The sequence below is a fragment of the Vigna umbellata genome, chromosome 5, assembly GCF_029865625.1.
Source record: "Vigna umbellata cultivar VRB3 chromosome 5, Vumbellata_1.0, whole genome shotgun sequence".
Classification (NCBI taxonomy): domain Eukaryota; kingdom Viridiplantae; phylum Streptophyta; class Magnoliopsida; order Fabales; family Fabaceae; genus Vigna; species Vigna umbellata.
This window is the reverse complement of record NC_142169.1, coordinates 59477583-59504877: the sequence shown is the minus strand read 5'-3', so window position 1 is coordinate 59504877 and position 27295 is coordinate 59477583. Positions and strand designations below refer to the sequence as shown.

The 27295-nt window shown below is 39.2% G+C and overlaps 1 long non-coding RNA gene across 2 annotated transcripts; it reads left to right on the top strand.

Moving 5' to 3' along the window:
• Positions 1-27295, top strand: LOC148198746 (uncharacterized). 2 transcript variants are annotated; one of them, XR_015786834.1, is made up of 12 exons: positions 1-1383; positions 1505-1542; positions 1655-1979; positions 2221-2363; positions 15700-15791; positions 16139-16488; positions 16648-17083; positions 19216-19877; positions 20119-20261; positions 25455-25515; positions 26313-26404; positions 26791-27295. It is a non-coding gene; the product is annotated as an uncharacterized LOC148198746 (long non-coding RNA). The 2 variants fall into 2 exon arrangements; XR_015786835.1 differs by lacking the exons at positions 16648-17083; positions 19216-19877; positions 20119-20261; ... (1 more) ...; positions 26313-26404; positions 26791-27295 and having other exon boundaries at positions 1655-1931; positions 16139-16569.

Here is a 27295-nt window from a genome sequence, read left to right as displayed (position 1 = left end):
AAGCATTACACCTAATTGTAAATCCAAAAATCTAAACCATCAATCCTAAACCATAAGCCATAACCCTAACCCCTAAACCATAACTATAATCATCACCCTACCTCCTAAACCCAAACCACAACCCATAACCTTAAACCCCAACCCTTACCCTAAATCATAAATCATAAACCCTAAACCATAACGCTGACCCCTAACCATAACCATAACCCTAATTCTAACCGTAAACCTAACACTAACCCTTATGCCCTAACCCAAACCATAAACCCTAAACATATACCATAACCATAAGCCATAATCTTAACCAAAAATCTTAAACATTAACCCCTAAAACCAAACCCTAAACCCAAACCCTAACTTTAAACCTAAACCCTAATCATAGCACTAAGCCTTGAAACCCAGACCCCAAAAGTTTGCATTTGCTTATCTATCTTTGTTTTGGGCCCTTTCCTGCGATGCATCCTTCGAAGTCTCCAAAAGCATATTTGATTATGACGAAACCTTCATCTAATGGATGGGTTGAGATGGAGGTGCATCTACCTACCGTTACCCATACCACCCTGCTTTATCAATTATAATGTCCCCCTTCCTTTGTTCATTCATTATGTTTTGTTAAATATGGTTAAATATTTTGTTATCACATCATGTTTCCCTATTTACTGTAATCAAATCATATTTCTAATGTTATCTAATCATATCTCTAGCATAATTAATTCATATCAATAACAAACTCAAATATGAATAAGATAAATTTCTCCATGGACTCTTGATGTTACTTTACTAGAGTTTGTAATATTTTTAATATTATATTGGAAACATTAGTATTACATTAAACTATTGATAGAAAAATTCAAACTGTCTGATGTGTATAATTTATTTATTGAATGAGTTTGATAGTTTCTAATTATACTTAATAAATACTTACTATTTTTTAGAATTAAAAGGTATTATTATTCTTAGAATTTTGGGCTTTAGAGTTAACTTAAGTCCACAAAATTGACTTGAAAGGTTAAAATTACACAAACTTCACATGTTTCATTTGACTTGAAAGGTTAATATTGGACTAATCAACACCTTTGAGGCTGCAATTAAGACAACCTTTCAACATTTATATATCTGAGAAAGTGCACTTTAAGCTGAACATAACCTCCTAAAATTTATTTGTAAGGGAAGGCTTGCACTCATGTATATATATAATTTGACCATATTTCTAGTTGATGTGACATCTCTAGTATGCTCTCTAGTTGTGTATAATGAATTATAACCCTAACCCTTACCCTCAAACTCATTGTCTTGGCTTGTGTTTCAGAGGTTTTAGCATTTGCAGATGGGAGTTTATTTCCATGCCTCCAATCCGTGTGTTTATCCGTGTTTGCAACTGTTACAGTATTATTGCTAATCCTTAGTTTTCCTTCTCACTTTCATTCACAGCATTATTGGTTGTTGTTTTGAAATTTTTCTGTGAGTTATTGTTTTTGGTTCTTTGATAGCTCTTGACTCTTTGCAGGCAGAAGATAAGAGTGTTATTGTTTCTCCAGCATAAGAGTATGTGTGGACCCTGATATAGGTTCTAAGATGAAACTTCTATATTTATCACTGTCTTTTCTTTTTTTCGTTTTGATCATAAGCTTTCCCCTTTTCCTGTTTGATATTGCAGGTGATTTGAATGAGGCTGCTGAAGCTGACTTTTGCATAAAAACACTGATGCTGTTCTGTTTCCTGAAAGTGACACAGCGGCAGCTGCTGCTAAAGGCTCCTACTCTAGTTTCACGAAACCATAAGCTGCCATTGAATGTGGAGCTGATATTGCTGCAGCAGAGGTGCCAAAAGAGCTGATACAATCATCTAAGCTACCAGAACTGAAAAAACTGCGCAGACTTTTATTCATGTAAATCCTAAAACCGATGCTACAAGGCTTCCTGATGCAGAAACTGGTATAACCTATCACTGTCTTTTCAAATGGAATTCTCGTTAACTATAAGGTATTTGATGTCAGTTTACATCAGATTCTCATGAAATTAGCACCTTATTCTCCTTTGCCATGTTATTGTGCTCAGCATTGTGTATTTAAATTTGCTGACTAGGTCTACATGCATTTCTTAAGTCCACTACTCTTCTACTTCCTTGTTTGTTCTTTTTTGCAACAATGGATTGTAAGGAGACATTATTTGACCTAAACTAAACTTCCAGTTTCCTATTATTAATGCCTTTTATGGTTGACAGATATCCTAAACTGAAACATAAAGTGGTGTGATAAGGCTGATTGTTGGTGGCAGATGAAAGTTCCAATTCAAGAGGATCTCTGGATTGTTGGTGTGAGGACACTTAGTGAGGGAGGTTGTGTTGGTAACTTCTCAAGGGAACAGGTAACTATCTTTTCTTACTAATAGATGTTTACTAGTTTTAAATCCATGCGTATGGGACGTTGTTTCTTTGTCTTTATTAAAAGAGATTTATAGATTGAAGAAAGAAATAATAAATATTTTCAAATTTATAATTAGGTTTTGAATAAAATGAACGTAAACAATGATTTACATGTTTACAAAGTCAATATATATATATATATATATATATATATATATATGGAAATAAAATAATAGGTTTTTTAAAATATAAAGATAAAGTATAGTAGACTCTCCTAAAATATAAAGGATACGCAAAATTATCATCAAAACTCAAAAGGTCCATTGTGATTAGACTGTCTACATAGGTTACGAAGGTTAGACCATCAACATTGAGATCTTGCAAGCTGACGGTGACTGGATTTGCCTGATTTTTGCAATTATTATGAGCATTTAAGTTGTTGAGCTCCTTAAGTGAGTTTTGATTAGGTATGACTCACATCACACTTTAAAAGAGAATATGTTTTTTCCAGCATCTTGAATTAATCAAATGGATGCAACAAGATCCAATTAAATCATTTTTGTTTAGAAATTTATGAAACCCTACCAAATTAAGCTGTGTATCGACTCATAGACTCTATTGCTAAAATCAGTCAAGCATAGTGCTTAGCTCAAAGAGACAGAGATAAGCAAATGGAGTTGTTGTAGTTGCTTGCAGTATGAGTATGATAGGTTTTCGATTAAGAAACCTATTCAAGAACCTCTAAAAACACCTCTTAGGCGCCAAGAAAAACTAGAAAGAGAAACAGAACTGAATATTATTCACAAAGGTAATGTCTGTACACTCACAGTAACAAGGGCTTAACCCCTTTCACAAGCTTAATCCTGTTAACAAACAAACTACCAAAAGTCCTTTAACTACTAACCCCTCCACTATTTATACAACCGTTATTCTCGCCCTTCCCAACTGCAATAAGCAGTTGGGTTGCTTAACTAACCATTTATCTTCCTTCTCTCATAAACTCTCCAACTCTTCTCATTCCTAACATTGCCCTCTCCCTGAAGTTCAACCTTGTCCCCAAGGTTGAAATCGGGGTACTGTTCTTTGATAGCAACATCATCTTCCCACGTTGCCCCTTCTTGCCCTCCATCCTGCCATTCAATTAACAACTGTGACACGTCCTCTTCCCCTCTCTGCGTGACTCTCCTCCCACGAACACTGATGGGGCAAAAAGAGGGTCCATCGGCCTGCAAGTCTGGAGGTAACTCCTCCACTTTCTGCTCCCCTATTGCCTTCTTTAATTGTGATACATGAAAGACAGGGTGTATGCGTGCTGTCTCCGGTAACTGGAGTTTATAGGCCACTGCTCCCACTCTCTGGATCACCTGAAATGGACCAAAAAATCTGGCTGCTAATTTTGGGTGAAGTTTGGTTGGCATGGAAGATTGTCGATGGGGTCTTATCTTCAAGTATACCCAATCACCCACTTCAACATTTGAAGGTCTCCTCCACTTGTTGGCTTGTTTTACCATCAGCTCTTGTGCCCTTTCCAAGTGGAACTTCATCTGCTTTAAAGCTTCATCCCGTGTCTGCAACTCCTGATTCACTGCCTCTACCAATGCCTCTCCCGGTATAAATCGTTGCAGGGATGGAGGTGGCCGGTCGTCCATGGACCGTTTCAAACGGTGTACATCGGATTGCTCCCTGATAACTGGTATTATACCAATACTCAGCCCAGGGTAAGACTATCATCCATCCTTTCGGTTGTTCTGAACAGAAGCATCGAAGGTATCCCTCCAAAACACGATTTAGAACCTCCATTTGCCCGTCGGTCTCGGGGTGATAAGCAGTACTCATTTTCAATTGTGTACCCTGCCCTATTAATAGCTCCTGCCAAAAAATGCTGAGGAATAGGGGGTCCCGATCACTCACGATTGATTTCGGAATGCCATGCAACCTAACAATTTCCTTGATGAATAACTCCGCTACCATTCTAGCTGAATAAGGATACTTGAGTGGTAGAAAATGACCGTATTTACTTAAGCGATCTACTACCACTAGTATAGCATCAAATCCCTGAGATTTTGGAAGCCTTACTATAAAATCCATGCTTAACTCTTCCCAAATGGCATTCGGAATTGGCAATGGTTGCAGCAGTCCTTGAGGAGAAGAGGACAAGTATTTGTGCTGCTGACACACCAAGCATCCCGCCACATACTCAGTTACCCTCTTCTTCATATCGATCCAATATAAGGATTGGGCCAACCTCGATATGTTCTATAAACACCCGAATGCCCCCCGTCTGCGTAACATGGAACTCTGCCAGCAACCTGGGAATCCACGTGGAATTGGCTGACAAAACCAACCTTCCTTTATAGTGTAACCTGTCCTGCTCAATGGTATACGCTGGATGGGTATTTGGATCCCTCCTAAGATCCTCCATCACCTTCTTCAACCTGTCATCTTCCTCCACCTCTCTTAAGATCTCGCCAAAGTCCTGCCAATATGGCCTGACCATCACTCCTAATTCTTTTACCTCCTTGATAGGGCATCCGCCGATCGGTTGGTAGCCCCTGCTTTGTATACTATCTCAAAATCGTATCCCAACAATTTTGCAATCCAATTCTGTTGGTTTTGAGTAGTTATACGCTGCTTTGACAAATGGCGAGGGCTTCTCTGGTCAGTATGCACCACAAATCTTTGCCCCAACAGGTAAGGCCTCCAATGCTATATGGCCAATACCAAAGCCATCAGTTCCTTCTCATAAATTGATTTGCTCAACGTCCCTGCTGATAACGCCTTACCAAAATAGGCAATGGGTCTTCCCCCCTGAGTCAAAACCGCCCCCACGCCCACACCCGAGGCATCACACTCTATATGAAATGGTTGTTGGAAGTCTGTCAAAGATAACACCGGGGTTGTCGTGATAGCCCTCTTCAGTTGTTGCAAGGCTTCTTCAGCCCTTTCATTCCATAAGAACTCTCCTTTCTTCAGTAGCTCAGTCAGGGGCTTGGCAATCTTCCCATAGTCTTTAACAAACCTCCTATAATAACCAGCTAAACCCAAAAATCCCCTCACTCCTTTTACCGTTTTCGGCCTACTCCATTCAGTCACAGCTCTCACCTTCTCAGGATCCATCTCTACTCCCTTGCTCGATATAGCATGACCCAAGTACTTAATCTGAGTCCGCCCGAATTCACACTTCTTTCGGTTTGCCACCCAATTGTTCTGCTCTAGAGTGGCCAACACAATAGCAACATGTTCAAGGTGCTCTCCCCATGTGGTGCTGTAAACCAATATATCGTCGAAGAACACCAAAACGTATTTCCTTAGATAAGGCTGGAAAAGGTTGTTCATGGCATTTTGGAATGTAGCTGGAAGCATTCGTAAGGCCGAAAGGCATTACCATAAATTCATAATGCCCTTGGTGTGTCCTAAAAGCCGTCTTCTCGACATCTTGCTCTCCCATACGGATTTGATGATAACCCGCTTTCAAATCAATCTTCGAAAAGTAGCAAGCCACCCTCAACTCATCCAATAGCTCCTCAATTACTGGTATTGGGAATTTATCCGGCACCGTGGCACGATTCAACGCCCTGTGATCGACGCAAAACCTCCAACTGTCGTCTTTCTTCTTCACTAAGATGACCGGACTCGAGTAGGGACTATGGCTGGGTCTAATCACCCCTGGTTTGAGCATTTCCTTTACTTGCTGCTCTATCTCCCCTGTTTTTAGCATTTCCTTTACTTGCTGCTCTATCTCCCCCTTCATCACATGGGGGTACCTGTAAGGCCTAACATTTACAGGATCCCTGCCCTCTTTGAGAGGTATGTGATGCACCATGCCATGATCAGGAGGTAGCCCCACTGGATCCGCAAACACCCCCTTGTACTGGGTCAACAACAACTCCGTTTCTTTTCCTTGTCCTTCTGTTAAACTCTGACAGTTCTCACCTTCCTCCTTTGAATCTAAAGATCCAAACTCCCAGACCAACAACCAAATCTCTACCTCGGTCATTTTTAGTAAAGCACCCGGTTCCACCATCTTCCTTATCTAATGTTGGATCCCCCTGAATCCTTACCTTCCTCCCTAGCTGTTGATACGCCATGGTCAATTTACTCCAGTCCAGGGTCACTTCTCCTAACTTCTCCAACCACTCCACTCCTAATATTACTGTCCACCCCTCCTAGCTCAAACAAGTGGAACCTCTCTACCACTTCCACTTCGCCCAACACAATCTTCACCTTCTCACAGCAGCCCCTTGTCTTTTTTTGATATCCGTCTCCCAAGCTGACCCTGTAAGGCGGGGTATCCCTTACTATGATTCCCATTTCCTCCACTAACTCCTGGCGTATGAAGTTGTGACTGGCTCCACTGTCAATGAGAACCAGCACTTCTCGACCCCCTATGCTTCCTCTTGATTTCATTGTTTTAGGGGACGTCAACCCCCTGCTGAAAAAGCTGATAACTCCATCTGGGACTTGTCCATCTCATTTGTTGCTTCACTCCCATCTTCCTCCTCCTCTTCTGCCAGAATCAACATCCTCAATCCTCTTTCTGGACATCTATGACCTGGGCTAAAAGGTCCCCCACATAGGAAACACCTTCCCTCTTCCCTTCTTTTTATGAATTCCGAATAGGGTAAGTTTCGGACGCTTCTTCCTCTTCCCTCTACATTAGGCCTGGCAACACCACTTCCCTGGTTCGTCTCACGCCTGACCGACCCTACACTCTCTGCGGTCCCCCCTCGTCCCTGTACCTCGCGACTGAGTTCGCTTCTTGTGGCCACCCTCGCTGTCCCTCCCCAAACGTTCGCATTCTTGGTCGATTGTCCCCCACCGATCTTCGATTGGGAACACAACTTTTGTACGTCCCGAGCAATACGCATAGCAGTCATTAAATCCTGCGGGTCATGGGGCCTCACTAAATCGCTCACCTCCTCTTGCAGCCCTGCCATAAAGTATCCCAAGAGTCGTTCCTCCGGAATCCCCGTCGTCTGCCCCACCAACACTTCGAAATCCCTAACATATTCGCTCACTGCCCCTACTTGTTTAATGGCGGCCAATCTCTCATAGACGGACCCTCATCCTCCTTCTCCAAATCTGATCACCAACGCTCTCTTCAACCCTTCCCACGATCTGTTCCTTGTTTTTTCTCTCCAAAAACGAAACCAGTACGTTGCATACCCTTCCATACTGATGAACGCCAACTGTACTTTCTCGTCCTCGGCCACCTTCTGCACCTCAAAGAATTTCTCTGCTCTACTTATCCAAATCAATGGGTCGCCCCCTTCAAATCCCGGTAATTCTACCCATTTCCTCCAATTGGGAGGGCCTTCTTGATTTCCTTCCCCTCTTCGCTCCCTATCTCCTTCGATTCCGCCACCGTTGTCGTTCACAGACGACTCACTAGCCCTTTGGCGATTTCCATTTGGATCGCGGTTGCGATCCCCCAGCATCTTCAGGATCGCCTGGATATCCTGCCTCATCGCTTCGTAGTTTTGTCTCAAAACCCCCGTATCTGCCTTCGTCTCTGCCCCGACGATCTCCACCGCCTCTAACTGACCTTCAACCGCCACTACTCTTCCCTCCATCACTCGTGCACGCCACTCCTCCAATTGGGATCTGGCAGGTCAGACCAATTGATAGGTTTCCGATTAAGAAACCTATTCAAGAACCTCTAAAAACACCTCTTAGGCGCCAAGAAAAAGCAAAAAGAGAAACAGAACTGAATATTATTCACAAAGGTAATGTCTGTACACTCACAGAAACAAGGGGTTAACCCCTTTCACAGGCTTAATCCTGTTAAGAAACAAACTACCAAAAGTCCTTTAACTACTAACCCCTCCACTATTTATACAACAGTTATTCCCGCCCTTCCCAACTGCAATAAGCAGTTGGGTTGCTTAACTAACCATTTCTCTTCCTTCTCTCATAAACTCTCCAACTCTTCTCATTCGTAACAGAGTCAGTGATTAAAAACTAGCAATCATCTCAATATCCCCATTTATGGGGTCACCGTTCTGATCCAGAATCCATTATTGGTTATTGTGTTATTCTCTATGCATTCTTGTGTATAACTTTTATAGTGTCTTGTTTTCATAATATACTGCAGAGGAATGGAAAAACTTTCTTGCTAGAATTGGCCGTGATTAAGATTCCCTTGGGAATGAACTTTATGATAATCCTAGTGATATTCTTGAATTGTGATTTTTGGCTTCGTAGCAGGGCCAGAGCAGGTAATGTTTTACTAATGAACTTGATTTCTCCCTTATTAAAGTCTGCAGAAAACCTTTGCTGTCTTAGTTATAAAATTATGCAGAAAAGCTTTGCTTTATTGCTGTAAAATCTGCATCAAATCTTTGTTTTCTTGCTGTAAGATTCTGCAGAAATATCTTGTTGTTTTTGCTGTATAATCTGCATAAAATACCTTGCTGTTTTGCTGTATAATCTGTATAAAAATCCTTGGCTGTTTGACATTTGTTAATGTTGATTGAGTAGTTTATAGCCTTGGGAGATATTGTTTTATGTCGTTTGGGTATTATTGTGGTTAAAGGTTGTTGTTGGATTAAGTATAAATATTCTGGATATACTGTTGAAGTGTATTGATGCTGAGATTGTTGTGTTCAGTTATGGATGATGTTGTGATATAGTTATTTTACTTGGATGTTATAATGAATTTTTGGAAGGAGTATATGTCTACTAATTCTAATGCATATTTTGATTTGGTTCTTAACATTACTGCACCATCCGTGATGAGCTTGCTGAAATATATGTATGTAGGGTTAGGGCTATGGTTATGGTTAGGGTTAGAGTTATGGGTAGGATATGAGGGGGAAATTAGTGGTATTCATGGACTGTGAAACCCCATGTCGGGTAAAAAAATTATTAAGACGACTAGTATGTAAATTGGGAACCCACTTTCAAGACTCCCTTCCTACCTAGAAAACACAGAAAGAAAGAAAGAAAGAGAAGTCTGAATGTTATTCACAAGTATAATATCTGTACAATCAACCGCAGAGGCATAACCCTCTTCTACAGGTATAAACCCGTAAGCAACTAAGCAATCAAAAGTCCCCCAATCCCTTCTACTCAGCCGCTATTTATACAATCTTACAATCTCACCAAAATAAGGACTGGGCTATCCTCCGGTATGTCCGGCAAACTCCCGAGTGGCCCCCCGTTTGAGTTTGGTGGAATTTTGCCATTAGCCTAGGTAACCACGAAGACTTTGCAGACAATACTAACCTCCCTTTGTAATGCAACCTTCCGTGTTCCACCATGTACGCCGGGTGAGAATTTGGATCCCCCTTAATCTCTTCAATCACCTTTCGTAGCCTTTCGTCCTCCTCCAGTAAGGTCTGGCTATCACCGTCAGTTCCTTGTCCTCTTCTTTTTCACCCTCCGCTATGCGAGACAAAGCATCAACAGCTCGGTTGGTCGTCTCAATCTTATACATAATTTCGAAATCATATCCCAATAGTTTAGCTATCTAGTTTTGTTGATTCTGCGTCGTGATCCTTTGCTCCAATAGATACCTGAGGCTCTTCTGGTCAGTGTGCACTATGAATTTCTGCCCCAGTAGGTAAGGACGCCAATGCTGGATAGCTAACACAAGAGCCATCAATTCCTTCTCGTAAATGGATTTGCTGAGAGTTCCTTCAGATAAAGCCTTACTAAAAAAAGCGATTGGTTTTTTTCCTTGCATTAGTACAGCACCCACTCCTGTACCCGACGCGTCACACTCAATGTGAAAAGGTTGCTGAAAGTCGGGTAAGGACAACACCTGGGTGGTCGTGACGGCTGTCTTCAGTGTTTGCCATGCCTCTTCCGCCCTTTCGTTCCAAGCAAAGCCCCCTTTTTTCAACAGTTCCGTTAGAGGCCTGGCGATTTTGCCATAATCCCTAATAAACCTCCGATAATACCCCTGACAGACCCAAAAATCCCCTTAAACTCTTTACCGATTTTGGCCGTTCCCAATCCACCACCACCTTTATCTTTTCATCGTCCATCTCCACGCCTCTCTGCGAGATGATATGTCCCAAGTATTTAACGTGGGTTTGCGCAAACTCACACTTCTTCCGATTGGCCACCCACTTGTCCCGACTCAGCGTTTCCAGGACCCTTCCGACATGCTCCAAGTGTTCCTCCCAGGTTCTACTGTAAACGAGGATGTCGTCGAAGAAAACTAGCACGAACTTCCGCAAATAGGGCTCGAAGAGGTGATTCATAGTGCTCTGAAATGTCGCCGGCGCGTTGATGAGTCCGAAAGGCATCACCTCGAACTCGTAATGCCCCTGATGCGTGCGGAACGCCGTCTTCTCTATATCCTTCTCAGCCATGCGGATTTGGTGATACCCGGCCTTCAAATCCACCTTCGAAAAATAGGTAGCCCCTCCTAACTCATCCAGCAACTCCTCTATCACCAGTATGGGGAATTTATCCGGCACCGTCGCTCGATTTAGGGCTCGGTAATCGATGCAGAAGCGCCAGCTTCCATCTTTCTTCTTGACTAAAATTACTGGGCTCGAGTACGGGCTATGGCTTGGTCGGACCACCCCCGTCTGGAGCATCACCGTCACTTGCTGCTCGATTTCATCTTTCAACACGTGTGGGTATCGGTACGGACGAACATTGTTCGGACCTGTGCCCTCTTTAAGGGTGATTCGGTGCACCGTCTCTCTGCTAGGTGGCAACCCCTCTAACTCCGCGAATACCACGTCATGAAATTTTAGTAACTTCTCCATATGATGTTTTTGTCTTTCAGTAAGCCCCGAACAATTTGGGCCGCTCGCCTGGGTCTCATACGAGCCCAATTCCCAAACCAATAACCACACTGCCACCTCATCTATTTTCTGTAAAGCTCTGGGGCCCACCACTCTTCGTTCTAAAGTGGGATCCCCTTTCACTGTTATCTTCCTCTCTCCCTGTCGGTACTTCATCGTTGATTCTTTCCAGTCCACCACCACTTTCCCGAGCTTTTCTAACTATTCCACCCCCAGAATCACGTCGACTCCGCCCAACTCAAAAATATAGAAGCGCTCGACCACTTCTGCTTCCCCTATCTCCAATGCCACCTTTTCACAGCACCCGCTTTCCCAAGCTTACCATATACGGTGGGGTTTCCACCACCGTCATCTCTAATTCCTTCACCACCCGTCGACTTATAAAATTGTGGCTAGCGCCACTGTCAATTAAAACCAATACCTCACGTTGACCCATTCTCCCTCGTAGCTTCATCGTTCGGGGCGTCGTGAGGCCACCGGCAAAAAGGGCCGATAACTCCATCTTGGTGATGTTCAGCTCATCCTCCCCGTCATTTTTCGATTCTTCCTCCTCTTCAGCCAAAATCATCATTCTTATCCCCCTCTCCGTATAACGATGACCGGGGCTAAAAGGTCCGCCGCACCTGAAACATTTCCCCTCTTCCCTCCGTTTGATGTACTCAGAGTAGGGAAGATTGCGGACACTCCTTTCATTTCCGCTTCCGCTGCCGCTGTCTCTCCTGTGGTTTCCCTCGTGGGTCGCACCTTTGTTTACAGAACCGACACTTTCCGCTGGTCCCGCTCGTCCCGCTGGTTCGCGATTCGTCTCCACCTTCATTACCGATCCCTATGTTTTTCCCCAAGAACTTGGATTCTTGGATATCCATCCTCCTCCCGTCTTCGCGCACAGTTTTTCCACATCTCTCGCCACCCGCATAGCGGTCATCAAATCCGGTGGATCATGAGGCCGGACATGATCGCTCACTTCTTCTCTTAAACCAGACAGAAAATACCCCATGATCTGCTCCTCAGGTATTTGGGTCGTTTGCCCCACCAGAACTTCAAAATCACGTATGTATTCCCCCACCGATCCCGTATGTCGTATGGTGGAGAGTCTCTCATACACCGTTCCTCTGGTTCCTCCCCCAAATCGGATACCCAACGCCCTCTTCAACCCCTCCCAAGACAGGGTCTTGGTTTTCTCTCGCCAGAATCGGAACCAGCTTCCGGCGTAGCCATCCATGCTAATAAAGGCCAATTCCAACTTCTCCTCCTCCGCCACCTTCTGGACTTCGAAAAACTTCTCCGCTCGGCCGATCCATACCCACGGTTCGCCCCCCTCAAACATGGGTAATTCGACTCGCTTCCTCCACTGGCTCATCCCTCCTTGGTTACCTTCTCCCCCATTTCCTCTTCCGCCATTCAGACCATCGCCATTATCGTTCACCGACGACTGACTCTCCCCCTTTCGCTGTCCTTGGTTAATGGGTATACGTTCTCCCATCGCTTTCAAGATCGCTTGGACGTCCTGGCGTATCGCCGCCGTATCAGCCTTTGTCTCAGCTATTGCCACTTCCACCACCTCTAAGTGCCCTTCGACCACCACCATTGTTCCCTCCATCTCCACGCGCGAACACTCCCCGATATGGATCCGGCAGGTCGGACCAAATGTTGGGTTCCTAAATTGGGAACCCACTTTCAAGACTCCCTTCCTACCCAGAAAACACAAAAAGAAAGAAAGAAAGAGAAGTCTGAATGTTATTCACAAGTATAATATCTGTACAATCAACCGCAGAGGCATAACCCTCTTCCACAGGTATAAACCCGTAAGCAACTAAGCAATCAAAAGTCCCCCAATCCCTTCTACTCAGCCGCTATTTATACAATCTTACAATCTCACCAAAACTGTCCTAACTGTCCTAACTCTTAGTTTGTTATATTCATTTCCTCCTATTCCTCCTCTCATAAACTACCCATCCTTTCTTATTCTTACCCCTATCAGTTCAGTTATGGATGATGTTGTGATATAGTTATTTTACTTGGATGTTATAATGAATTTTTGGAAGGAGTATATGTCTACTAATTCTAATGCATATTTTGATTTGGTTCTTAACATTACTGCACCATCCGTGATGAGCTTGCTGAAATATATGTATGTAGGGTTAGGGCTATGGTTATGGTTAGGGTTAGAGTTATGGTTAGGATATGAGGGGGAAATTAGTGGTATTCATGGACTGTGAAACCCCATGTCGGGTAAAAAAATTATTAAGACGACTAGTATGTAAGTAAAAAGACTCTCATACTTATTTAGGGTCGGGTAAAAAAATTATTAAGACAACTAGTATGTAAGTAAAAAGACTCTCGTACTTATTTAGGGTTAGGGTTCGATTTATGTATATGGTAGGGTTATGGTTACGGTTATAGTTGGGGTACAAGGGAGAGATTATTAGGAATCATGGTGTTTGAACCGCACATCGAGTAAAAAGTCTGTAAGATGACTTGTATGTAAGTTGAAAGATCCATTGAAATATTTAGAGTTAGGATTAATGTTAAGATTTGAGGGGGAAATTATATGGTTAGGGTTACAATTAGGGTTAGGTTTGGGGTTAGGGTTTGTGTTAAAGTTAGGGTTAGGATTTGCGTTAAAGTAAGAAGGGGGAATTATGGGATTCATGGAGTCTAAAGCCCCCGCCCACATCAAGTAAAAAATGAGTAAGATGACTATTTTATAAGTAAAAAGACTCAGATACCTTCAAGTAAAAAATCATTAAGATGACTAGTATATAAGTAAAAAGACTTCGGGTTAAGGTTCGAGAGATAGATTATCAAGGCTGGTAGAGTCTGAAGCTCCATATCTTGTTAATATTATTATGCATTATTGACATTTACACTTTTTTGTTTTGTTTTCCTAATCAAATCCATTGGTCCAGTACTTCAATCACATAGTAAATCACTGTGATTAGTTTTATTCCTCTTTCACCCCTTGTTCTATTTGGCTGCTTTTCTCACACAGCTTTTATCTTAAATTATGGTATGGATATAATCTTATGTATAAAATTTTAATAACCTGAACATTTCTTATAAGTCTGGGTTCTTTTCACTTAATTTATTTACAAAATAAAAATATAACTCCTGCTTTTATTTTATATTAAAAATCTATTTTGAATGACATTTAAGAAAATTTGTAACAATCTTTTAACCTCATGCGTGATACTGATTTAATATTTATAATAAAATAGGATTATTTTATCTTATAAATTAAAATATAACTACTTGAAGGAATTGTCTTCATATCTAATGAATTCACAATGATTACTTCTTTCTTTCTTGTATTTTCTTGATCTTTAAATTAAAATTTGATATGGTTCATTAATGAATGTTTTACTAATTACATATTTTCGAATCATAACAAGAAATTATAATTAATTATAAATAAAGAAAATATAATAAATGATTGAAAGAAAGAAAATCAAGAGTATATAATAAATGAGGAAAGAAAGAAAATCAAGAGTATATAATAAATGATGAAAGAAAGAAAATCAAGAGGATATAATCAATGGTAAAAGATATATATGAATAGATATTTTTCCTAAGAAGGTTCGTTATATGTAGACATTCCTAGTTGAAAAAAGAAAAAAACATTACAATTACAAGTGTTCTTTAGCATTCTCTATTTTTTTCTCCCTCTAAAGCGTACATTAAAGGGTCTTTTTCTCTCTCTCGCCTGCAATATCCCGCAGCCAAAGCCTAGCAAAACCCGAAGAAGCTGATTCTTCTTGTGCCTTGCTTATTCCAATCCAGGTCAAAACTAAACCCTCTTCTGTTCTTCTGCTTTTTGCTTTTTCTTATAGCCTTTCAAACGCTTTTTCTTATAGCCTTGAAAATGCTTTTTCTTAATCATTTGCACAAACCTGGTTTTTTTTTTTAATGTTACAATTTTCTTTGTCTTTCATTCTAATCGATGAGAATGAGTTACTCATCTCACAAAGTAGCCGAGAAGTAAATACCATTGCATTTTGATGATTCTGTAAAACTAGACTTTCTAATGAGTCAAGCTTTTCTTGTTTAGTGTTTTTATTTTCCCCTAAAATTTGCATGCCTGCCGAGCACATTGGGAAGCGCTTTTTCTTGACCAAATTCTTGGGAAGCCCTTTTTCTTGACCAAATTCTTGTTTTCCATAAGATTGTATCTTGGCGTGTGACATAATGAGCTGAATGGAAAAAATATGTTATAAAAGTAACTGTGCCAAGAATGGTTCATGCAACTTGAATAATACAGGTAAAGAAATATAAGGACTAATCTTGAGAGGTAACCCAAGATATATATTCAAATTTATTGTTTCCTACAGTTGCTGTTATACTATTGAATTTTTGTCATGTATTCCAACACTGATTAGATTTGGCTGTGTTCTTTTGTACTAACAATCTCCATTCAATTGTGTTGGGTTTTTTTAAATTGATGTTAAAACTTTATGTGCCTTCTTTATCAGGGAACAAGAAGTTATGATTACAAGTTCCAGTCATATAATAACATCCAGTTTTTAATCAAATGCGTCTAGGTTGGTAACTATGTATTCTTTCTTGTTCCTTTCAGCTAAAGGACAGGACTATTTGTAGCAGGATATAAGAGAAGAGAGGCCAGCTTTGTTCAACATTTTTACACCTGTATGATCCAGTAGCATACAGGTTTGATTTCAGTCCCAATGAAGTATTCATAGTGATTAAATGAGTAGCATAGTGAGTGAACCTTTTAATTTAATTTCTTACCAACAGTTTATTTGTAAAATATTCCTCTGATTGTTTTGGAGCCCTAATTCTTTTAATTTACTAAATTCGTGCATTGTACGGAGCATATACTCTAATGTACAGATTATGATAAGTAGATATTCATATATGTTGGATATGCTGAGAATAAGACTGTATATATTTAACCTCCGTAAACCCCATCAGGACTAGGAGGGTTTTTGAACCGGGGAGCCTTAAATATAATTAGGTTTTCTATGTTGTTTCTGATTTTGGTTTTTGTTTTGCAGAGGTGATTTCAGTACTTATAGCATTTTGCAGACAGACCAGACTGTAGATTTTGGAGTTTTGCTCAATGTTACTTGATAGCATTCGGAATTTGAATCCATGGTTAAAATTTCCTGAATGTGTATTTTGAATCCTTTTAAATAGTGTATATTTATGTTCTTGTGTCCAACCTTGTGTATTTTTAATGATTTTTTCTACTTTATTTCAAGAAGCTAATGATTTTGAACCGCTGAAACTTCTTGTTCTTGGAACTGATAGTGATATGATAGACAAATCTAATGAAGAGGCTGAAGAAACGGATGGTTTGGATGTTTGTGCACTTTGTGACCATGGTGGTAATGTTATATATATGGTATGTTATTTTTTCAGATGGCTTCATTTATTTTAATGATATGTATCTGTCGTCTTGTGTATGTGTAAATTTCATAAAATACACACACAATAGTGCTATTTACACAAGTTACGAACTGCCTGATCTGTAAAAACTGACCCTTGTTTATGCTAATGCTAGGTCATAATTCTAACTGATTATTGAATCATTCAGGTAAAGAAATATAGGGACTAATCTTGAGAGGTAACCCAAGATATATATTCAGTTTAATTGTTTCATACAGTTGCTGCTATACTATTGAGTTTTTGTCATGTATTCTAACACGGATTAGATTTGGCTGTGTTCTTTTGTACTAACAATCTCCATTCAATATTGTTGGGTTTTTTTAAATTGATGTTAAAACTTTATGTGCCTTCTTTATCAGGGAAAGAGAAGTTATGATTACAAGTTCCAGTCATATAATAACATCCAGATTTTAATCAAATGCATCTAGGTTGGTTACTATGTGTTCTTTCTTGTTCCTTTAAGCTAAAGGACTGGACTATTGGATAATATAAGAGAAGAGAGGCCAGCTTTGTTCAACATTTTTTCACCCGTATGATCCACTAGCATACAGGTATGATTCAGTCCCAAAGAAGTATTCATAGTGATTAAATGAGTACCATAGTGAGTTTATTTGATTTTACCAAATTCTCTTCCTTTACTAAATTCTCTTCCTTTACTAAATTCGTGCATTGTACGGAGTTTATTTGATTTTACCAAAGTTCGATAGTAAATATATTCTAACAGTAGTGTACTTATATTATTGATAGTAGGAGTTTGTAATGTGATTTTATATTAATTGTAATATGAATTGATGTTGGTGGGCTTTTCTAGGACAGCAAACCATGACCTCGCTTTATGTCTGACATTGTTAAAGAACTCCTCAACTAACTAACCCTAGTTAACACACCCTAGTTAGCAAACCCTAGTTAACTAACCCTAGTTAACTAACCCTAGTTTATGAAATGTAGTTAACTAATCCTAAACCTTAACTCTAATCAATAACCCTTACCCTAAATTTAAACCCTAACCCTAAAGAATAGCCCCAACCTAAGCCCTCAACCCCTCACCCAAAAGCCTAAATTCTAACCATAACCCTGAACACCAATCATGACCCTAAACCCTAATGATAACTCTAACTCTAAACACTAAACCCTACTCATATATTGCTAACAATAACCCCTAAATCATAAACCCTAACTCTTAAACCATAAACCATAACTCCTAAACTTAAATCCTAAACACTTGTTAACTAACCCTAATCATAAACCCTAAACCATACACCCTAACCCATGACCCTAAGCATAACCCCTAACCTTTAAACCCAAACCCTAAACATTAATCCTATGCCCTACAACCTAACCATAACTCTAAACTCTAAATCCTACTTAACTAACCTTAAGCATTAACCCTAATTGTAAATCCAAAAATCTAAACCATCAATCCTAGACCATAAGCCATAACCCTAACCCCTAAACCATAACTATAATCATCACCCTACCTCCTAAACCCAAACCACAACCCATAACCTTAAACCCCAACCCTTACTCTAAATCATAAATCATAAACCCTAAACCATAACGCTGACCCCTAACCATAACCATAACCCTAATTCTAACCGTAAACCTAACACTAACCCTTATGCCCTAACCCAAACCATAAACCCTAAACATATACCATAACCATAAGCCATAATCTTAACCAAAAATCTTAAACATTAACCCCTAAAACCAAACGCTAACCCCAAACCCTAACTTTAAACCTAAACCCTAATCATAGCACTAAGCCTTGAAACCCAGACCCCAAAAGTTTGCATTTGCTTATCTATCTTTGTTTGGGGCCCTTTCCTGCGATGCATCCTTCGAAGTCTCCAAAAGCATATTTGATTATGACGAAACCTTCATCTAATGGATGGGTTGAGATGGAGGTGCATCTACCTACCGTTACCCATACCACCCTGCTTTATCAATTATAATGTCCCCCTTCCTTTGTTCATTCATTATGTTTTGTTAAATATGGTTAAATATTTTGTTATCACATCATGTTTCCCTATTTACTGTAATCAAATCATATTTCTAATGTTATCTAATCATATCTCTAGCATAATTAATTCATATCAATAACAAACTCAAATATGAATAAGATAAATTTCTCCATGGACTCTTGATGTTACTTTACTAGAGTTTGTAATATTTTTAATATTATATTGGAAACATTAGTATTACATTAAACTATTAATAGAAAAATTCAAACTGTCTGATGTGTATAATTTTTTTATTGAATGAGTTTGATAGTTTCTAATTATACTTAATAAATACTTACTATTTTTTAGAATTAAAAGGTATTATTATTCTTAGAATTTTGGGCTTTAGAGTTAACTTAAGTCCACAAAATTGACTTGAAAGGTTAAAATTACACAAACTTCACATGTTTCATTTGACTTGAAAGGTTAATATTGGACTAATCAACACCTTTGAGGCTGCAATTAAGACAACCTTTCAACATTTATATATCTGAGAAAGTGCACTTTAAGCTGAACATAACCTCCTAAAATTTATTTGTAAGGGAAGGCTTGCACTCCTGTATATATATAATTTGACAATATTTCTGGTTGATGTGACATCTCTAGTATGCTCTCTAGTTGTATATAATGAATTATAACCCTAACCCTTACCCTCAAACTCATTGTCTTGGCTTGTGTTTCAGAGGTTTTAGCATTTGCAGATGGGAGTTTATTTCCATGCCTCCAATCCGTGTGTTTATCCGTGTTTGCAACTGTTACAGTATTATTGCTAATCCTTAGTTTTCCTTCTCACTTTCATTCACAGCATTATTGGTTGTTGTTTTGAAATTTTTCTGTGAGTTATTGTTTTTGGTTCTTTGATAGCTCTTGACTCTTTGCAGGCAGAAGATAAGAGTGTTATTGTTTCTCCAGCATAAGAGTATGTGTGGACCCTGATATAGGTTCTAAGATGAAACTTCTATATTTATCACTGTCTTTTCTTTTTTTCGTTTTGATCATAAGCTTTCCCCTTTTTCCTGTTTGATATTGATGAGGCTGCTGAAGCTGACTTTTTCATAAAAACACTGATGCTGTTCTGTTTCCTGAAAGTGACACAGCGGCAGCTGCTGCTAAAGGCTCCTACTCTAGTTTCACGAAACCATAAGCTGCCATTGAATGTGGAGCTGATATTGCTGCAGCAGAGGTGCCAAAAGAGCTGATACAATCATCTAAGCTACCAGAACTGAAAAAACTGCGCAGACTTTTATTCATGTAAATCCTAAAACTGATGCTACAAGGCTTCCTGATGCAGAAACTGGTATAACCTATCACTGTCTTTTCAAATGGAATTCTCGTTAACTATAAGGTATTTGATGTCAGTTTACATCAGATTCTCATGAAATTAGCACCTTATTCTCCTTTGCCATGTTATTGTGCTCAGCATTGTGTATTTAAATTTGCTGACTAGGTCTACATGCATTTCTTAAGTCCACTACTCTTCTACTTCCTTGTTTGTTCTTTTTTGCAACAATGGATTGTAAGGAGACATTATTTGACCTAAACTAAACTTCCAGTTTCCTATTATTAATGCCTTTTATGGTTGACAGATATCCTAAACTGAAACATAAAGTGGTGTGATAAGGCTGATTGTTGGTGGCAGAAGAAAGTTCCAATTCAAGAGGATCTCTGGATTGTTGGTGTGAGGACACTTAGTGAGGGAGGTTGTGTTGGTAACTTCTCAAGGGAACAGGTAACTATCTTTTCTTACTAATAGATGTTTACTAGTTTTAAATCCATGCGTATGGGACGTTGTTTCTTTGTCTTTATTAAAAGAGATTTATAGATTGAAGAAAGAAATAATAAATATTTTCAAAATTATAATTAGGTTTTGAATAAAATGAACGTAAACAATGATTTACATGTTTACAAAGTCAATATATATATATATATATATATATATATATATATGGAAATAAAATAATAGGTTTTTTAAAAATATAAAGATAAAGTATAGTAGACTCTCCTAAAATATAAAGGATACGCAAAATTATCATCAAAACTCAAAAGGTCCATTGTGATTAGACTGTCTACATAGGTTACGAAGGTTAGACCATCAACATTGAGATCTTGCAAGCTGACGGTGACTGGATTTGCCTGATTTTTGCAATTATTATGAGCATTTTAAGTTGTTGAGCTCCTTAAGTGAGTTTTGATTAGGTATGACTCACATCACACTTTAAAAGAGAATATGTTTTTTCCAGCATCTTGAATTAATCAAATGGATGCAACAAGATCCAATTAAATCATTTTTGTTTAGAAATTTATGAAACCCTACCAAATTAAGCTGTGTACCGACTCATAGACTCTATTGCTAAAATCAGTCAAGCATAGTGCTTAGCTCAAAGAGAGAGAGATAAGCAAATGGAGTTGTTGTAGTTGCTTGCAGTATGAGTATGATAGGTTTTCGATTAAGAAACCTATTCAAGAACCTCTAAAAACACCTCTTAGGCGCCAAGAAAAACTAGAAAGAGAAACAGAACTGAATATTATTCACAAAGGTAATGTCTGTACACTCACAGTAACAAGGGCTTAACCCCTTTCACAGGCTTAATCCTGTTAACAAACAAACTACCAAAAGTCCTTTAACTACTAACCCCTCCACTATTTATACAACCGTTATTCCCGCCCTACCCAACTGCAATAAGCAGTTGGGTTGCTTAACTAACCATTTCTCTTCCTTCTCTCATAAACTCTCCAACTCTTCTCATTCCTAACATTGCCCTCTCCCTGAAGTTCAACCTTGTCCCCAAGGTTGAAATCGGGGTACTGTTCTTTGATAGCAACTTCATCTTCCCACGTTGCCCCTTCTCAGGATCCATCTCTACTCCCTTGCTCGATATAGCATGACCCAAGTACTTAATCTGAGTCCGCCCGAATTCACACTTCTTTCGGTTTGCCACCCAATTGTTCTGCTCTAGAGTGGCCAACACAATAGCAACATGTTCAAGGTGCTCTCCCCACTTTGAGAGGTATGTGATGCACCATGCCATGATCAGGAGGTAGCCCCACTGGATCCGCAAACACCCCCTTGTACTGGCTCAACAACAACTCTGTTTCTTTTCCTTGTCCTTCTGTTAAACTCTGATAGTTCTCACCTTCCTCCTTTGAATCTAAAGATCCAAACTCCCAGACCAACAACCAAATCTCTACCTCGGTCATTTTTAGTAAAGCACGCGGTTCCACCATCTTCCTTTCTAATGTTGGATCCCCCTGAATCCTTACCTTCCTCCCTAGCTGTTGATACGCCATGGTCAATTTACTCCAGTCCAGGGTCACTTCTCCTAACTTCTCCAACCAATCCACTCCTAATATTACGTCCACCCCTCCTAGCTCAAACAAGTGGAACCTCTCTACCACTTCCACTTCGCCCAACACAATCTTCACCTTCTCACAGCAGCCCCTTGTCTTTTTTTGATATCCGTCTCCCAAGCTGACCCTGTAAGGCGGGGTATCCCTTACTGTGATTCCCATTTCCTCCACTAACTCCTGGCGTATGAAGTTGTGACTGGCTCCACTGTCAATGAGAACCAGCACTTCTCGACCCCCTATGCTTCCTCTTGATTTCATTGTTTTAGGGGACGTCAACCCCATGCTGAAAAAGCTGATAACTCCATCTGGGACTTGTCCATCTCATTTGTTGCTTCATTCCCATCTTCCTCCTCCTCTTCTGCCAGAATCAACATCCTCAATCCTCTTTCTGGACATCTATGACCTGGGCTAAAAGGTCCCCCACATCGGAAACACCTTCCCTCTTCCCTTCTTTTTATGAATTCCGAATAGGGTAAGTTTCGGACGCTTCTTCCTCTTCCCTCTACATTAGGCCTGGCAACACCACTTCCCTGGTTCGTCTCACGCCTGACCGACCCTACACTCTCTGCGGTCCCCCCTCGTCCCTGTACCTCGCGACTGAGTTCGCTTCTTGTGGCCACCCTCGCTGGTCCCGCTTGTCCCGCTGGTTCGCGATTCGTCTCCACCTTCATTACCGATCCCTATGTTTTTCCCCAAGAACATGGATTCTTGGATATCCATCCTCCTCCCGTCTTCGCGCACAGTTTTTCCACATCTCTCGCCACCCGCATAGCGGTCATCAAATCCGGTGGATCATGAGGCCGGACATGATCGCTCACTTCTTCTCTTAAACCGGACAGAAAATACCCCATGATGTGCTCCTCAGGTATCTGGGTCGTTTGCCCCACCAGAACTTCAAAATCACGTATGTATTCCCCCACCGATCCCGTATGTCGTATGGTGGAGAGTCTCTCATACACCGTTCCTCTGGTTCCTCCCCCAAATCGGATACCCAGCGCCCTCTTCAGCCCCTCCCAAGACAGGGTCTTGGTTTTCTCTCGCCAGAATCGGAACCAGCTTCCGGCGTAGCCATCCATGCTAATAAAGGCCAATTCCAACTTCTCCTCCTCTGCCACCTTCTGGACTTCGAAAAACTTCTCCGCTCGGCCGATCCATACCCACGGTTCGCCCCCCTCAAACATGGGTAATTCGACTCGCTTCCTCCACTGGCTCATCCCTCCTTGGTTACCTTCTCCCCCATTTCCTCTTCCGCCATTCAGACCACCGCCATTATCGTTCACCGACGACTGACTCTCCCCCTTTCGCTGTCCTTGGTTAATGGGTATACGTTCTCCCATCGCTTTCAAGATCGCTTGGACGTCCTGGCGTATCGCCGCCGTATCAGCCTTTGTCTCAGCTATTGCCACTTCCACCGCCTCTAAGTGCCCTTCGACCACCACCATTCTTCCCTCCATCTCCACGCGCGAACACTCCTCGATATGGATGCGGCAGGTCAGACCAAATGTTGGGTTCCTAAATTGGGAACCCACTTTCAAGACTCCCTTCCTACCCAGAAAACACAAAAAGAAAGAAAGAAAGAGAAGTCTGAATGTTATTCACAAGTATAATATCTGTACAATCAACCGCAGAGGCATAACCCTCTTCCACAGGTATAAACCCGTAAGCAACTAAGCAATCAAAAGTCCCCTAATCCCTTCTACTCAGCCGCTATTTATACAATCTTACAATCTCACCAAAACTGTCCTAACTGTCCTAACTGTTAGTTTGTTATATTCATTTCCTCCTATTCCTCCTCTCATAAACTACCCATCCTTTCTTATTCTTATCCCTATCAGTTCAGTTATGGATGATGTTGTGATATAGTTATTTTACTTGGATGTTATAATGAATTTTTGGAAGGAGTATATGTCTACTAATTCTAATGCATATTTTGATTTGGTTCTTAACATTACTGCACCATCCGTGATGAGCTTGCTGAAATATATGTATGTAGGGTTAGGGCTATGGTTATGGTTAGGGTTAGAGTTATGGTTAGGATATGAGGGGGAAATTAGTGGTATTCATGGACTGTGAAACCCCACGTCGGGTAAAAAAATTATTAAGACGACTACTATGTAAGTAAAAAGACTCTCACACTTATTTAGGGTCGGGTAAAAAAATTATTAAGACAACTAGTATGTAAGTAAAAAGACTCTCGTACTTATTTAGGGTTAGGGTTCGATTTATGTATATGGTAGGGTTATGGTTACGGTTATAGTTGGGGTACAAGGGAGAGATTATTAGGAATCATGGTGTTTGAACCGCACATCGAGTAAAAAGTCTATAAGATGACTTGTATGTAAGTTGAAAGATCCATTGAAATATTTAGAGTTAGGATTAATGTTAAGATTTGAGGGGAAAATTATATGGTTAGGGTTACAATTAGGGTTAGCTTTGGGGTTAGGGTTTGTGTTAAAGTTAGGGTTAGGATTTGCGTTAAAGTAAGAAGGGGGAATTATGGGATTCATGGAGTCTAAAGCCCCCGCCCACATAAGTAAAAAATGAGTAAGATGACTATTTTATAAGTAAAAAGACTGAGATACCTTCAAGTAAAAAATCATTAAGATGACTAGTACATAAGTAAAAAGACTTCGAGTTAAGGTTCGAGAGATAGATTATCAAGGCTGGTGGAGTCTGAAGCTCCATATCTTGTTAATATTATTATGCATTATTGACATTTACACTTTTTTGTTTTGTTTTCCTAATCAAATCCATTGGTCCAGTACTTCAATCACATAGTAAATCACTGTGATTAGTTTTATTCCTCTTTCACCCCTTGTTCTATTTGGCTGCTTTTCTCACACAGCTTTTATCTTAAATTATTGTATGGATATAATCTTATGTATAAAATTTTAATAACCTGAACATTTCTTATAAGTCTGGGTTCTTTTCACTTAATTTATTTACAAAATAAAAATATAACTCCTGCTTTTATTTTATATTAAAAATCTATTTTGAATGACATCTAAGAAAATTTGTAACCATCTTTTAACCTCATGCATGATTCTGATTTAATATTTATAATAAAATAGGATTATTTTATCTTATAAATTAAAATATAACTACTTGAAGGAATTGTCTTCATATCTAATGAATTCACAATGATTACTTCTTTCTTTCTTGTATTTTCTTGATCTTTAAATTAAAATTTGATATGGTTCATTAATGAATGTTTTACTAATTACATATTTTCGAATCATAAGAAGAAATTATAATTAATTATAAATAAAGAAAATATAATAAATGATTGAAAGAAAGAAAATCAAGAGTATATAATAAATGATGAAAGAAAGAAAATCAAGAGTATATAATAAATGATGAAAGAAAGAAAATCAAGAGGATATAATCAATGGTAAAAGATATATATGAATAGATATTTTTCCTAAGAAGGTTCGTTATATGTAGACATTCCTAGTTGAAAAAAGAAAAAAACATTACAATTACAAGTGTTCTTTAGCATTCTCTATTTTTTTCTCCCTCTAAAGCGTACATTAAAGGGTCTTTTTTTCTCTCTCTCGCCTGCAATATCCCACAGCCAAAGCCTAGCAAACCCCGAAGAAGCTGATTCTTCTTGTGCCTTGCTTATTCCAATCCAGGTCAAAACTAAACCCTCTTCTGTTCGTCTGCTTTTTGCTTTTTCTTATAGCCTTTCAAACGCTTTTTCTTATAGCCTTGAAAATGCTTTTTCTTAATCATTCGCACAAACCTGTTTTTTTTTTTTTATTAATGTTACAATTTTCTTTGTCTTTCATTCTAATCGATGAGAATGAGTTACTCATCTCACAAAGTAGCCGAGAAGTAAATACCATTGCATTTTGATGATTCTGTAAAACTAGACTTTCTAATGAGTCAAGCTTTTCTTGTTTAGTGTTTTTATTTTCCCCTAAAATTTGCATGCCTGCCGAGCACATTGGGAAGCGCTTTTTCTTGACCAAATTCTTGGGAAGCCCTTTTTCTTGACCAAATTCTTGTTTTCCATAAGATTGTATCTTGGCGTGTGACATAATGAGCTGAATGGAAAAAATATGTTATAAAAGTAACTGTGCCAAGAATGGTTCATGCAACTTGAATAATACAGGTAAAGAAATATAAGGACTAATCTTGAGAGGTAACCCAAGATATATATTCAAATTTATTGTTTCCTACAGTTGCTGTTATACTATTGAATTTTTGTCATGTATTCCAACACTGATTAGATTTGGCCGTGTTCTTTTGTACTAACAATATCCATTCAATTGTGTTGGGTTTTTTTAAATTGATGTTAAAACTTTATGTGCCTTCTTTATCAGGGAACAAGAAGTTATGATTACAAGTTCCAGTCATATAATAACATCCAGTTTTTAATCAAATGCGTCTAGGTTGGTAACTATGTATTCTTTCTTGTTCCTTTCAGCTAAAGGACAGGACTATTTGTAGCAGGATATAAGAGAAGAGAGGCCAGCTTTGTTCAACATTTTTACACCTGTATGATCCAGTAGCATACAGGTTTGATTTCAGTCCCAATGAAGTATTCATAGTGATTAAATGAGTAGCATAGTGAGTGAACCTTTTAATTTAATTTCTTACCAACAGTTTATTTGTAAAATATTCCTCTGATTGTTTTGGAGCCCTAATTCTTTTAATTTACTAAATTCGTGCATTGTATGGAGCATATATTCTAATGTACAGATTATGATAAGTAGATATTCATATATGTTGGATCTGCTGAGAATAAGACTGTATATATTTAACCTCGCTAAACCCCATTAGGACTAGGAGGGTTTTTGAACCGGGGAGCCTTAAATATAATTAGGTTTTCTATGTTGTTTCTGATTTTGGTTTTTGTTTTGCAGAGATGATTTCTAACCAGTGTTCTTATTTTCTCTTTTCAGTTGCGGATGGTTTGCCTTACTGGTTTTAGTTTGGAAATTGAGTCTTTTGCCAGTAAGACCTTTTGTTGTTTATAGTTTGATTTCAGTACTTATAGCATTTTGCAGACAGACCAGACTGTAGATTTTGGAGTTTTGCTCAATGTTACTTGATAGCATTCGGAATTTGAATCCATGGTTAAAATTTCCTGAATGTGTATTTTGAATCCTTTTAAATAGTGTATATTTATGTTCTTGTGTCCAACCTTGTGTATTTTTAATGATTTTTTCTACTTTATTTCAAGAAGCTAATGATTTTGAACCGCTGAAACTTCTTGTTCTTGGAACTGATAGTGATATGATAGACAAATCTAATGAAGAGGCTGAAGAAACGGATGGTTTGGATGTTTGTGCACTTTGTGACCATGGTGGTAATGTTATATATATGGTATGTTATTTTTTCAGATGGCTTCATTTATTTTAATGATATGTATCTGTCGTCTTGTGTATGTGTAAATTTCATAAAATA